General features: G+C 57.0%; 1 long non-coding RNA gene across 1 annotated transcript; it reads left to right on the plus strand.

Moving 5' to 3' along the window:
* Window positions 1-507: 507 nt before the first annotated feature.
* LOC142067333 (uncharacterized) lies at window positions 508-2968 on the plus strand. Its single transcript, XR_012663995.1, has 3 exons — window positions 508-719; window positions 822-1233; window positions 1677-2968. It is a non-coding gene; the product is annotated as an uncharacterized LOC142067333 (long non-coding RNA).
* The last annotated feature ends 11284 nt before the right edge of the window (window positions 2969-14252 follow it).

The raw sequence follows: 14252 nt of genomic DNA on the forward strand, positions 1-14252 counted from the left end.
ATTCGTTTTCTCACTGGAAAAGGCTTTTTTTTTTTTTTTTTTTAAATCTTAATGGATTTTAGCACAGCAGCCCGAGTAGCCCGAATTCTGCCCCTGGATACGCTGCAGCAGATACTGCGTAGTTTTATGTCCAAACAGAGCGTGTCCTGAAGCACTTGGTGTTTAATGTTTCACTGCATTAAAAATGAGTTTACTGAAGAACGTCCTAAAGAAAGGTTAAAATGAAAACCTTCCGGATGTAGTCGCGTGCTGCTTTTGGCCAGCATCCGATCGAGTAAAGTAACGTTTTGCTCTGAGGAAAGGAACGCATTTATAATTTCACTGAAGCCCCGCAGCCCCTGAGGTCACCCAGCTCCCGCGTGCGGTGATTCGAGCTGTGCACAAATCCAGCCGAAGCGGTTCGCTGCTGTCTGTACAAACACGCTGGTCTTAAACGTCTCAGCCTGTATTTATCTATTTTCTGTGTTATCTAAAGGTTATTTTAAATCGCTTTTTCCCTTCCAACGTGGGCTGGATCGGGCGGCAGCTGCCTGGTAACGCCCTGCCTCGCTGGAGAGTTGTAATTGCAAGGTTTGGTTTTGATCCAAACTCACGAGCGAAGCAGGAGCTGTGGAAGGAGGCGTCATGTCGCCTTCCGAGGCTGCAGCAACGCTGGCGCACGTGTGATTTGCTTCGCTGCCCCCGAGCTGCAGAGACGTTCTTGACGTTGCAGAGTGCCGGTGCGTGAGGCCTCGCGTCCAGCAGCGACACGAGAAAACTAATTAAGTTCAGAGTCAACCACTGCAGAGTCACCAAAACTAATGAATGTTTTATTTTGCCAGGACTAGGCAATGAAGAAGTGAAATTGAATTTTACAGTAGACCAGGCGCCGGTCAGTAAATGGGCAGGCACGTGCCGGGCCATCCTCCCCGCTGGGTCCGGGAGCCGGCGCGGGGGTCCTCTGCGGCGGCCGTTCACACCCTGGCTTTCGGCCACGGCACAGCCGTCTGCCCGGCGCGGTGCAGGGGCTGTCTCTGGCCTTCCTGGAAAGGAAACCCCCAAATTCAGAGACGACCCCCGTGCAGGAGGAGGGAGAGGAGCCGCTCTGGAAGATCTGCGGCAGCATCACAAAGCTCTGGTGCAAAAAAGAAAATGCCCATCAGTAAAAACAGCACTCGGCTGAGCTCAGTGCCGGTGGGGTTTCCTGGACTTTTAACTTGGATTCGTGACCAGTGAAGGCATTCAGTGGCCAAGGTACTGTGCAGTGTTTTGCGATGGTTTCACCCACCACCCAGCTGGAAAACCAGTTCCCGCTCCACGAGGGTGGCTGCTGTGAGCAGGGACAGAAGCTGCTCCTGCCTGCTCGGCCGCCGGCACCTCGGAGGGGTTCCCGCTCTGCCTGGGGCGCGCGGAGCTCCTGCCCGCGCTCGGAGCCCGGCACGGGCGGGTTTGGCCAACGCGTGGCCGTGCTGCAGAGGGCTCTGAGCTCCCAGCCTGGGGCAGCTCTAGAAACAGTAATTAGAGGCTCTGCCAGGGCCCATTAGCCATGCTGCAAGCTCACAGTAGCCCTGGCACAGTGCTGTGCTAATGCGGCTGCTCTTGGCCGAGGCTGGGCTCTCGACTTTAGTCTCAGAGTTGGGAAGCAGTGTTTGTGTCATCCTGGGACTGAAACAAGCCTTTTCTCCCTCGCTTTGCAGAGAACTTGCACACAAGCAAACTCAGCTCGTTCCTTGTCTGTCAGCAGCAGGTAGAGGCCGGCGTGGTGAGTGACACCCCCTCATCCACACTGTCCCGGAGCCCCCGTCCCTCGTCTCCAACGGGATGCGCTTCGGAGGCAGCAGCAGCTCTCTCGTCAGAGATTTTGGACAAGTCAGTGACAGAGCTGGAACTACAGCCCCGTGGTGGAGTCTGAGGTGCCTGTCCCGCCGGCTTGGCCGTGCCAGCTCTTGACTAAATCCCGATCGCACCGTGCCCTTTTGGGAGAGAGGAGCCGCTGAGACAGGCGCGTCTCCCTGCATCGCTGTCCCCGGCACAGCTGCTCTCGCAGTCCCAGGCAGAAGCCCGAGTTCAAACATCCACGGCATTTTCTTTGGGTGGTACCAGCGCCCAAGGCCGAAGGCCGGCCCCCTTACCGGCACGTCACGGTGCCTCGGGGGCGCATAAGGAGCCTGTTGTGCTGCGGGGAGGAGGATGCTCCGGGCGCTGGCAGCGCTCCCATGCTGCGTGCCCGCGGGGTGACGGCTGCGGCACGCGGGCTGGGCGGCGGCAGCAGGGCACGCACGGCCGGCAGCTGCTCCCCGCTGCTGCGGCCAAAGATCAAGCAACAAAGGACAAATTCATGGGGCCGAGAGCGGCTCAGTGGGGTGAGGACAGTGGCGCATTATGGAGCTGGGTGAGGCAGCCTCTCACCTCCGGCAGCGGGCGACGGGCACTTTGTGCTGTGCGGGACCACCTTTGCTTGCAGGAGGCTGAAGGAGGCTCTGGGATTAATTTCCATGGAGCCCTGTTTTGTGGCCAAGAAACCTGAGAAACCCCTGGGTGTCCTTCAGAACAACCCCACGGAGAGCAACAGCCACCGCAAGCTGAGCTCGTCTCGGCAAAATGGAAGTTAACAATAGTTTTGCCTTTTTTGCCCCCCACCCCCCACCCCGCCAAGCGTTTTAAATATAAATCAAGTTTCTTGCCGCCCATTTCGAGTGCTTGACGGTGGAGCTGAGCGAAAGCAGCGTTGCAGCTCTGCTGCCCTTCCCTACCTGCGCTGTTAGAAACCGTCAGACAAACACTAACTTCAGCGATGCTGCGCCTTTGCTCGACCTTCCCCAGGGTCAGTGTGTGGAGGTAACGTTTTGGGGCCGCAGACATCCAGCACCCTACGCCCGTTTTTCGTTTAGCTTTGGAAATGAGCAGCGTCAAGCTACTGCATCAGTGTGGCTTAAAATCACAGGACTCATTTGAAGCACTCTACGTTATTAAATATGACTGCACAGGCGCCCCTGCAGGATAATCCATTATGATAAATGATGTTTGAAATGAGGGAGACCCGATGCCGGCCGTCTTGCGCGCCGGTCGCGGTTAATCTGCAGGAGCAGGGAAAGGCACAGCTCAGACGCGGGTGCGCGGGGTGAAGGGCAGAGGCTGGGCTTTGGCAAACCAGTGGCTGAACCTGCGACACGATGGGCCCGGAGCATTACACAAGAGACACATGGAACAGGAGCATCTTTCTCTAACGCAGTAAAGCCAACACTTAAATACCCACAGGTTTCCTGCACTGTGCACTGTGGTCCACTGACTCGGTATTTTCTACTGCAGAAATCTGGCAAGAAACCTAAAAGGCAAAGAGAAGCCTCCTCTTTTCTGAAATCCTGTAAGAAACATACACGAATTTGAATGGAAACGAGAAAGCATCCGTTTTCTGGAGGACTGTAGCACAGGGAGATTGTCCTGTCGTCGTATGTCAGGGTCTAAATGAGCACACGGTAACACATTTTAGTGGCCTCGGCGTGAAGTTTTCCGATCTAAATGCCTCGATTTGGTTCTGACATGACTATAAGACTCCTGATGCTCGGGGAGGATCAACGCGCCCAGCAGCCCCGGCTACCGCGGCAGCTCCTTGTGCTGGCCCGCAGGTCGCTCGGGGCGAGGCTGGGGCGCGGCATCCCAGCCCCAAACGGCCTGTGAATGTATAGTGAATGTATAGCCTTGTCATTGCTTGGGACTTACACGGTTACCTCTTTCAGTGCCCTCTCTCAGCTGAAGAGACTACCCCAAAAGAGGTTTTATCCAAGAAACCCTCGATGTCCTGTTTGTTGCGGTTGTTTGAAGGGTTTCCTTATTACCAGTAAACTTTCAGAGCTCTTCTGCCCCCACCCTGAGATACGAGAAGAACTGGGCGCCTTCAGGAGATGGAGTCAAGCTACAGGAGTCCTCTGACAGTGGCCTCGGCGCTCTCGGAACCGCAGAAAGCAGAGCGGTGGCCACTCTCCCCTCGCCGCCTCTGCTCCTGCCCCATCGGCCGCTCCTGCAGCCGCCGGCGGGGCCGCCCCAGGGAGCCTCTGCCCGGAGGTGCCGGCTTCAACCCCGTCCCGAGCCAGGTTTGACGTGTCTGGAGGAGAGCAGGGCAGAAGGCAAGGCAGCCGCGCTCGGGGCTGGTGTTTGCGGCTGTTCAGGCTCTGCGCACCTCAGCCAGGCTGCGGTTTTGGTGCGTTAACACTTGCTGTATGGCTGCGTTGTCCCGCTGCAGATTTCACACCAGTTTTTGCGAGAGCAGGACCTGAATTTGCTGCGCTCCTGAGCTCAGCGTGTTCCCTTTTATTCCGTACATGATGCAGAGTCTGATTAGCAGCTGACGGGCAGCTTTTGGCCCTCTCCTGCTGAAAAAAATCAGTGTTCAGGGCTTGACCGAGAAGGATTCGGTGTGAGATAAGCTTCCCAGAGTGGGGCCAGGACTGAAGTAATAATTGAATGAGGCACGTAAGGATGAGTCAGAGCAGCTGGAGGCGAAGCTGCTGCCCTTGGGAAGGAGGGAAAAGGCTCCTCGGTGTCTCCTCTGCTGCCTGCCCGCGGTGGGATCCAGCCCTTTGAGCTGCCAGAAGTAGATTTTCCAGGGGGAAAGGCTGGGAAGGGACTTCCCGGGGGGCTGTGCTGGGGTGCACGGCACCCCGCGTCCCGCTGCAGCCTGCTCTGGGTGCTCGGTCGCGGGGCCGGGTACCCGCCGCTCCTGTGCGGCCGTCGGCGTTGTCTCCCCCTGGAAAAGGTGCATTTATTTGCTGTTGCGTTATGGGAGCGGTACGCTGCGAACAGGACCGGGGGAGCGCTCCTGCCATCTCACTTCGCCTCTGTTGGATTTTCCCCCTTCCTTTAATTTTTTATCAATTTGTTTGGTTGCTGCTCTCAGAAGAGACAGCCTTATGGGAAGGAGAAGAAATCAAGTGTTTATTTTTAGAAACTGCGCAAGAAGAGTTCAACCCAAGGCAAACGCAATTACTTCAGGTTGCACACAGGCTCTGAGAAGCAAAGAAGAAATATTTTCTAAATAGCAAATGCCCTAAAAACCGATGCCATGAAGCCACCGTGCAACGAGAGCATCACTCACCCATTTGAGGAGTACATCGAATTCCCCGGGGGTGGGAGGTGGCACCGGCCACCTGCCCCAGACGCCCCGACGCTGCACCCAGCCCCACACACCCTGGCCCCCCGTCCCACCCCGGCCCCTTGCACGGGGCAGCCGAGCAGTCGCGGCTGCTCCTGGCAAAGCCCCTCCGCCTCTTTCGGCCTGAAAGCCTGCCTCTCTCCTCTGGGGTATTTTTCTGCTTGAAGGCCCCCCTGATGCTGTTCCTGGACCAGTTTTAGGGCGTTTGTTGCCCAAAGCTGGGTTGTTTCTGGAGACCTCGTGGCTGGGGAAGAGGAGAAGGGGTGGGAGAGTGGCTCCTCGGTTGAAAGCTTTCGCTCTGTAATTAAGCTGAACAAGAGACTCTGAGCTAAATCTGTGTTTCTCTCGCTCTGCCTGAGCGAACACAAAGAGGAGAAAAGGACTGAAGCAGACAATTAAAACAAGCAATAAAATTGCACAGAGAGGTCCACGGACTGATTTTTCCTTGACACGCTCACCCCCAACAAGCGCCACATGCCCGGTGTATAAATAGCATCTGCCCAGACTTGCTTAATCATCCCATTGTTGCTTTATAATATTAATTAAACATTCCTCTAGGATTGTTCGCATCCTAATTAAGTCAGGAACTTACAAAAGACGGTGATGAAACCAAACAAGTGCGTGCTGGGGGATGCGCAACCCAATTTTGCTAAACTGTGCGCAACCATGTTTAAAAAAAAAAGGTTAAAATTGCAGGAGGACTGTGGTTAAAAGCATTTTTAATAGTCAACAGCGACGGGGACTGTTTGATTAACGGTCCTTGGGGATCGCGAGCGGCTCTGTGCTGCAGGAGCGTTTGGGGGGAGAGCTGTCGGCAGCGAGCGGCTGCCGGGGCGTGCGGGGAGGGACGAGCATCTCCCCCCGTCAGCGAGACATGAGCGAATCGTCCCTGGCAGAAACCCACCGCTATCAAAGGGCCAATTAATCCGCAGCTGCTCTGCGAGGGGGGACGGGGACGGCGGGAGACAAGGAGCTTCTTGAACCGCATTCAGCCGCCCCACGCGGGCGGCAGCTGGGGGCCGGGGCTGCAGCATCGCTGCCTCCCGCGGAAAGAGGAATCCTGAAAATCCCCCCCGGGGCCAGGGCAGCTGTGCAGGTGGGAGCGCAGGGGTGGCCGGCCAGGAGCGGACCTGCATCATTGCCCACGGGTGCCGAGATTTTATTGCAGTGCGGTCCCGGCTTCGCTGACCGCTCCGGTGCTGGTGGAGAAACCGGCCGGAGCCTCTGCCCTGCTGGAGAAATCTTCCCCAGTGGGAACACGCACCGTGGCCACGTTCCCCCTGTCTGCCTGCGGGGCTGGGGCTTGTCCTCCCCATCTTCTCCTTTCATGTAGCGAGGAAGACTTGAGCACATTGTTCCCAACTCAGACTCATGCACCCTGCAGGGATGTACTGTGAATTACTTCCCAAATTATGTGAGTAATTAAAATCAATGAGAGGGTATCCTGTTAAATAACGTAATTAGATGAGCATAGCAAGCAAGATGAGAGCAATAGCGTTTTTGTTCTCCTGCCTGGAGACAGCTTTTAACCCTTTCCCTCTTGTCTGGTCGCCGGGAGAGGCAGGCAGGGCTCCTTGGTGTGCCGACGGCTGTGCTGCTCCGCGCGCTCCGCTCTGCCAGTGCTGAAGTTTTTCCAGGATCTCCAAAGCCGCTGCCTGCTTCCTTCAGTGCTCCTTCCCGACACAGGACTGTCTTGCCCCTCAGTCGCTGTGTTATGTGGAGGACAGGCGGGCAATGCTGCAGCTTGAAGCCCATGAACATCTGAAACCCAGAGAAAATAGAATTGACCATCCGCTTTTATTTAAGACCGTGGCAAATGAAAATATGTCTCATGCAGTGCTACGCTCTGGCAACTGCACTGTAAACAGAGGGCCCACGGGGTGGAGGGGAGAATTAATCTTGATGGGCATAATGAAGCGTCTGAGCCTCCCACCCTCGGCCCCTCGGGCGAGGTGCAGCCCCGGTGCCTCTCCGGGGACGACCTCCCTGTCCGGGCCTTCCTCCACCGCACAAACCAGGACGCGGGGCCGGGAAGGACGCGCGGCAGCGCGAGCTCGGCCTGGATCAGCAGCCCGAACCGAAGGCCTCGGCGTGCCGGCGTGTACGTTTACAAAGGCACTGTCGGTTTAATGTGTTAGAGGAGACTAAATGGCCCAGGAACCCAAGTGCTAAGAGTCATTTTTGTTCTATTTCTGCTCGTTCCAGGGCAGGGAGCGAAGCCTCGCTCCATTAGGAGGTACACGTGGATAGCTCGCTCCTTCTGCGCAGAGTGCTATTAACTCCAAGGGGGCTCTGGTGAGGGCAAAGGCATCTGGCCAGACGGCTCTCATTGCAGGGCTGGGATCTAAATAATTAATTTATAGTATCATGTTCATGACTTTGCTGTCTCCCAAAGGAAGCGCTGAAAAGGCCTTAACTTGCTGCTTATTTTTTCCAGCTGCGATGTACAGGGAGATGTGAGCCTATGCATTGTTTTATTTTAGGCTTGTTTGTGACTTTCCAAGGTAGCGAATTGTTGCACAGATGCATCACATCTAATTACACTTGTCACATTAAATCATATTATGGCAAAAAACCTGAACCCCTGCTGGGAACATAATCCCCTCCGAAAGGGATACGAGGAAATTTACCTTTGACGCGCTGCGGCAGCGACAGGCTGTTCTAGAAGAGGTTTGAACGCGCACAAAGGGCACGGGGACACGCTCTTTGCGCCCTCGCCGCGCGGCAGCGGGCGCCCGTCCTGCCGTGCCGGTGCCCCCACGCCGTCGCCCTGCTGTGCCCGGGCGGCCCAGGGCGGCTCGTGCGCCCAGGGCTTGGCACACGGGGGGCGAGAGCCGGTCCCGGCACGCTTCCCCGCAGCGAGGCAGGGTGGCACCGGTGTTCCCCAGCAGAGGAAAAGGAGCTGGGAGGAATCGCCCGCCGGGTGTTTGTAGGAAACCACGGGTGTTGCTGTTTTACAGGCAGGGTGAGAGTGTCCTATCCTGTCCATCTTAGAGTGATTTAGCGGTCCCGAAAAACCTCAGCTCTTCCTGGCAATGCATCTTATCTCCAGCGAATTTCCCAAGACTCTGTAGCTGCAAGTATTTGTTCCCGTTCATGTTGGGAAACACCTTGAAAAGGCAAATAACGTCTATACTCTGTGAAAAGCTCAGAAACTCTTGCTAACAGCGTCGCTTGTATCAGTGACGTGTTTGAAAACCAGGAAAGCAGTAACTAGAAAGATCCTCCTGTGAATTCTTTTAAATCCAGAGCACCTGATCTCTCCTTTTTACAAGCAGAGCTCGATTCGGGGTACGGGAAAGTCGGTACAAAACCAACCATGACTCGTTGCCACACAATTAGCATGAGTGCATGCAGATCAGGCAGCTGCATGCATAAATGCCTGGCTGGCTGCCTTTGGGTGCAAACTCTCAGTAATTGGGCTGGAACAGAATGAACAGACGAGGAGGGGGAAGGTCTGAGCTGGTACCTTGGGAGAGCTGCAGCCCCGGAACGGGACCGAACGCGAGCAACATCCCCGGAGCGGTGCAAGGGTACGTGATCACGGCCCCGAGGAGAGAATACGCCGGGCTCTGCAAGGATGTTGGCAGCAGCGGCTCCGGGGATCCGAGCTGCTCCCCTTGCCCTTGCAGGCGTGAGGCAGAGACCAGGTCCCCCCAGGACACTTTTCCTGGCTGCCTTGGCCGCGTGCGTGGCTGGCAGGGGAGCTGATGGCTGGATGTGGTTAGCAGGGTGCCCGGGCACACGGCCGTGCTCGGAGAGCTTGTTCCATGCCATGTGGCACCGCTGCCTGCCGCAGCCTCTGCCCACGCCGCTGGCAGCGCCGCTACCAAGGCGCTGAGTCAACTGGGCCCTCGTTTCATGCTGCCCTTCGGGAGGGCCCTGGTGCTGCAACGCCTTCGGTCCGGAGCAGAGGTGGAAGATACTCTGCAATGTTTCTGCTCCCTGGAGACAGCCAGGCAGTCCTCTGGGGGACTTTTTCAGCCCCAGAAGATTGTTACAGACCACAGAGGACAGAAAATACAATGTGGGGGGGCCGGGAGCGACCCTTCAGTTACCCTAACTAGGCGAGGCAGGTTGCTGTTAGCATATGCATTTAAGAATAAAGCAACTGTTTAATTGGGCAACTGCTTATCTCAGTCCCAGAGCCTCCTCCCGGCGCTCCCCTCTGCTTGCCGGAGCCTTTGGAGGCGACAGCGCCCTGTTCTGCCAGCCGGGCTCTGCCTCCACAGTGGCTGTCACCGGCAGAGCAAAGGGATTAATTAAACCTGACAGAATGTCACGGTCGTTACCTCTAGGTTCGAAATGTCACATCGCTAATGCCAGCCCGATGTCGCGAATGTGGTGAAGCCCTCTGGGAAGGTCCAGCCTGAGCTGCCGGCTTAGTCTGCTAATGGGGGAGCAGATCTGCCTCCACGCTGCCCGAGCAGGGGGACCCCCGTGGCCCCCCAGCGCGGTGGTGCCGGAACCAGCGCAGAAGCCGCGTGGTAAAGCCGGCGTGAACCACCTCTGTGCCAGAAGCTCCCTGCCGGGGGGCTCCTCTACCTGCCGGGGACCCTGCGCCCGCCCGGGGGAGGAGGCGGCAGCCGGTGCGAGGCCAGCCCGGAGCTGCGCTCCCTCCGCTCCCACGCCAGGGCGGCGGCCGCGTCCAGCCCCTTCCCCCCGCGCCGGCGGAGCGGCCGGGTGGGCTTTGGTGCAAAGGGCGGAGCGAGCGTGAGCAGGGACCCCTCGGCCTCCCCGAGGGATTGTGTCCTGCTGGCTGCGGCGGGAGTTCAGCGTGCATTTATAGCAGTTGGGAAGTGCTTTCCCAATTAACCCCCCGCCTGCCCAAGGTGAGGACCGACCCAGGATCGGGCGTTTCTTCTTTCTGCGATACTGATTTCCCCTCTTCGCTTTCCTGTTCAGCAAAAGCCAAGAAATCTGAGCCAGCTCAGAGGCTTTGCTCCATACCGCTATCGCAGGACACGCTCCTGGAACGGCGCGGAGGAGCAGTCACTGGAGCCAGGACCGACCCAGGGCTGCAGAAAGGCGAGCGAGGAGGAGGAGGAGATCACCCCAGCGGGCAGGCTGAGCCTGGGCCACAGCCCGGCCTGGCCGGGGCAGAGCTGAGCTGAGCCGAGGGGGTGATGACGCTCCCCCCACAGTGCCGCAGCCCGGCCTCGGCCTCGGCAAATCGTTGCAGAAAACTGGGGTTTATTTATGCTTCAAAACCAGCACACGAGACTGCCTGCCAGCTGGAAGGTGGTACGGCTTCTTGATTAGACATGCCACGTGGATACAAATGAACTTGAACAAAAGGAAAGAGAAATAAAACACAGCCTTTTTCTGGAGAGACAAGGTCGCTGAAGGAGCGCGCTCCAGTTTTCAGGAACACTGCTTAAAGGAGTAGCATTGGTTCTGCTGCTGATTAATAATATGATGACGGTGATCGGGAATGTACTGGAGTGAATAAAGCAGTGCTGGGCTTCGAATAAAATGGATCTTATTTCAGCAAGGACGTGGCAATTGGTTTCTTTCCTGCTGGACTCGGTACAAGGGGAATTGAGGGGAAGTTGGTGTATTTGCTCGGTCTGCAGTTAGAAAGCCTTTCAGGGTAGTTGGGTGCATCAGCACGGGTGGTTCATGGGGACAGAGCTGAGCATCGCTGGGGGAGGCGAGCGCTGGCCCTGGGGAGGCTTCAGCAACGCTGCGGGTCTGCCAGGCACGTGGGGGCCTCAGCCTCGGCCGGCGAACAGTAAATATAACCCGTGCCAGTGGGAGAGGGAAACACGACGGGCAGCAGCCAGCCTGTATTTTCCTTTCCTCTTGCCCAGCATTAGCTTAAGAAGCCCCATCCCATTGTCAGAGGAGTAAGCTGTGAAATGGTTTTGAAAATAAAGGCTTTTTAATTACAGGCACATTTGTGAGCCTTCTGGAGGCCATCTGGCTGGAAGAGCGGGGTGTTAGCATCGGCGCTGGTGGGAAGGGAAAGCCGAGAGGCAGCGTGGGGAGCAGCTCCTGGAAAATCGCTCTGCTAATGTTAAGAGGCAAATCCTCTCTCTCTGCATTAAGCCGAGCGGGCCAGACCCAGCACCTCTCCATTTCAGCGGTGCCGGCTCTGGTCGGAGGCGGCAGAGACGCGGTGCTGCGCGACGTGGGCTTCGGAAGGGGCCGGGCTGCGCTGCTCATCCAGCCCCTCGGCCGAGCAGGAGCCCGGCCGCCCCCCGCAGAACAGGACTCCTGCACGCACCAGCAGCTCCTAACACCTCCCTCCTCCGACCGTCTACCTCCCGCCTCGGAGGGAGGCTTCCAGCCTCTTGCCGGAGGCGATGAGCACAGGCAGAGCTGGTGTCCGGCAGCAACCTCCTCCCCTTGGCTGCAAATACCCGCCGCGCAGTGAACAGCCGCTCTCCTCGTGCCAGGTTATTAAGCCCTGGTGTTCGGATGTTATTGGCACCAAATTAACTCCAGTGCTTTTGATCCCGTCTGGGCTTAGCCTACCCCGTGAACAGAGATTTCTAATAAATCTGAATGCCCAAGCTTCATTTGCCATTGCTGCCTTCCACGGGGCAAGTTCATGGGGGAATGTGTTTCTATAATTATTGTCTTGTGTTTGGTATTAACCATTCCTATCAAAGACGCAGAACACAGCCAGGGCCTCATTAAAGACTGTCATTGCGCTAATTAGGTAGGTTTCGTGCTTAATAATGGGGAACTATCTCATGGCAGTTTCATGAAAAAAGAGGAGAAAAAGCCATTATAATTTCAGGAAAAGTCCCTGGAGAAGGGAAATGGTAATTCACAAATCCTACCCTGATCTATTAGCGGATCCTGCTCTGGAGACTAAATTAGGTAGGCTGTCTGGCTTGGCTGATAGTCTTTATTATTTTAATGTCTCTTAAAGAATATGAAATATTTTTTTCCTCTTAAGAGATCCAGCCACATTTACTTGCAATTCTCAAGCAGCTGTTTGAAGCCTAGGTCACACTGAATCTGACACTGCAAACAGCCTGGAAAAATCCTATTTCGATGCAAAACATCCTTTGAAGCTACACTTAAGATGCAGAGAGAACGTAAATACATTTAAAACTCTGTTGGGCATTTGGTCAGCTGCCTGTGCAAAGTGCCCCAGTAGGGGTCCGTTCCTTTGGAAAAAGAAGAAATCAAGCAAACGCCACCACCTCTGCCCATCCCCAGGGCTGAGCGCTCGCCCCGCTGGCGATGGCAGGGAGGAGCGGCGGGTGCCGGGGCGGCGCAGGGACCCGCACGGGCTCGGACCCCGCCACCGCCGGCCCCGCTCGCTGTGTTTGGGTGGGAGCGGGCACGGACGCGGCGGTGCTGGCTGCAGCAGGAGCGATTATTTTGGGTGGGAAAGGAACACATGGGCGGCAGCTGGGGCCAGGAACTGCCCTTTCCACGTGCAGCTAGAAGCAATGCTATTTCCTCCAGGCAGGGACAGAAAAGGCTGGGTTCAGCAGCTGATCTCTGAGCGTGCGCGGGCAGCGTGGCCCGGCGCTGCCCCGTGGGCCAGGGCAGCTGTCGGGAGCACGCGGGGCCAGAAGTGCTTTTTCTCAGGAGAACCTTCGCGTTGGCTCCTTGCGAGACCCCATCGACGGGGGGGGAGCGGCACCACGACAGCTGCTGGGGTGGGGATCCAGCATTTGCAAGGGACCGTGTGTGCTGGCAAAGTGGGTGTGGGTTTATAGAGCCCTGGGTCGCGCAGCCTGTGCAGGGGGCTGGAGCTCTGGGCTGGATAGGGTGGCACCGGCGGGAGGAAAAGGGGGCAAATCCCCCAGAACCACTTTTCCCAAGGAGCAGGTTCCCAATGTGCGTTTTAGGCACCAAATCTCCCTGTGTTCTGCATAAACACATCTTTTTTCCTGGATAGTGCATGGCCTTGGAGAGGTAACCACCTGCATAAAAGTACCCTTCGTCTCTCGGCTGCAATGTTGCCGTGGCCGTGCCCCTGCCCCTCTGTGCTCAGCCTGGGCCCCTGCCAGCTGCCCACCACACTCATCACAGCTGAGGGCAATCCTCAGTGACAAGCTTAAAAAGCCCCTGGTGTGGGTGCTCAGCTCCCCAGAGCCTCTCCCCATCCGGCACTGGTGCTCCTCTCTCCGTGGGGCTCAGCCTTCAGCGCCAAGCAGGTATGGCCGGGATGCCCCCCTCGGGTTGGGGGGTGCCACGGGGCATTGCCATCGCGCCCAGTGCTCCCCGCTGCCGTGCCCGACACGGGCTGCGTCCCCCGGGCTGTGCCTGGGCAGCGGGGAAGCCCCGGGGTGCAGCTGTGCTCGCCAGGGACCTAGGCTGGAGTGGGAAAGGCTGTTGCTCTCTGTCGTGCTACTGCTTATAGGAAGCTCCTTCTCCTCTTTTTTGAGCTTATGGAAAGGTTGGTGGGAGCAGGGAGAGCGTATCTGTAACAAACAGGATGAACTACTGATAAAACAGAAAAACAAAATGCTTTAGAAACAGCCCTTTGGCATTCAGAGAACTGGAGAAAACAACCAGAGCTAAAGCCTGCGAGGGGGGAAAACAAAAGCTTGCTTGCAACTCAGGTTCCTGAAAAAGTGCTGAGCCTGGCTTTCAGATGCTGACCCACTCCTCTCCTTGTATGGGCAGAAACGGGGCTTGTCTTGTGCCTATATTTAATTTGCAAGGGGAAAAAAAAAAAATTCTCCCTCCATGCCTCTGCTCCACTGGCCTCTCTGACTTCGGAAGTTACAACAGGAATAGAATTGCATGCTTAAAAAAATACTACTCCTGCTCGCACAGAAGTCCTTCCTAAACCTGGAGTGAGTGGAACAGGTTCTTGCAACATAACACTGCTGCTCGCACGAGGCGTCTGGCGAGAGCCCCGGCTAATGGGAACGGGGGCAGCCCCGTGGGGAGGGTCGCCCTCCGCCGCAGCTGGTCGATGGGCTCTGCACACTCTTCACGCTGGGGCTCACGGAGCTGCTGGGGACTCGCCTCCGCCAGGTCTAACTCCTGGAGGCAGCGAGGAGGGGAGCCGTGGCAGGACCCGTGCGGCCCCGGGGTGGTCTGGCCCTGTCCCCCTCCCCAGGTCGGGGACCGCTCGGCTCCCAGGCCTTTCCCTCGGCAGCAGTTTCTCCCCCAAACATTTCTCTCTGCCTTTCCCTGTGCTGGG

This window comes from Phalacrocorax aristotelis, chromosome 21 (assembly GCF_949628215.1).
Source record: "Phalacrocorax aristotelis chromosome 21, bGulAri2.1, whole genome shotgun sequence".
Taxonomy (NCBI): Eukaryota; Metazoa; Chordata; class Aves; order Suliformes; family Phalacrocoracidae; genus Phalacrocorax; species Phalacrocorax aristotelis.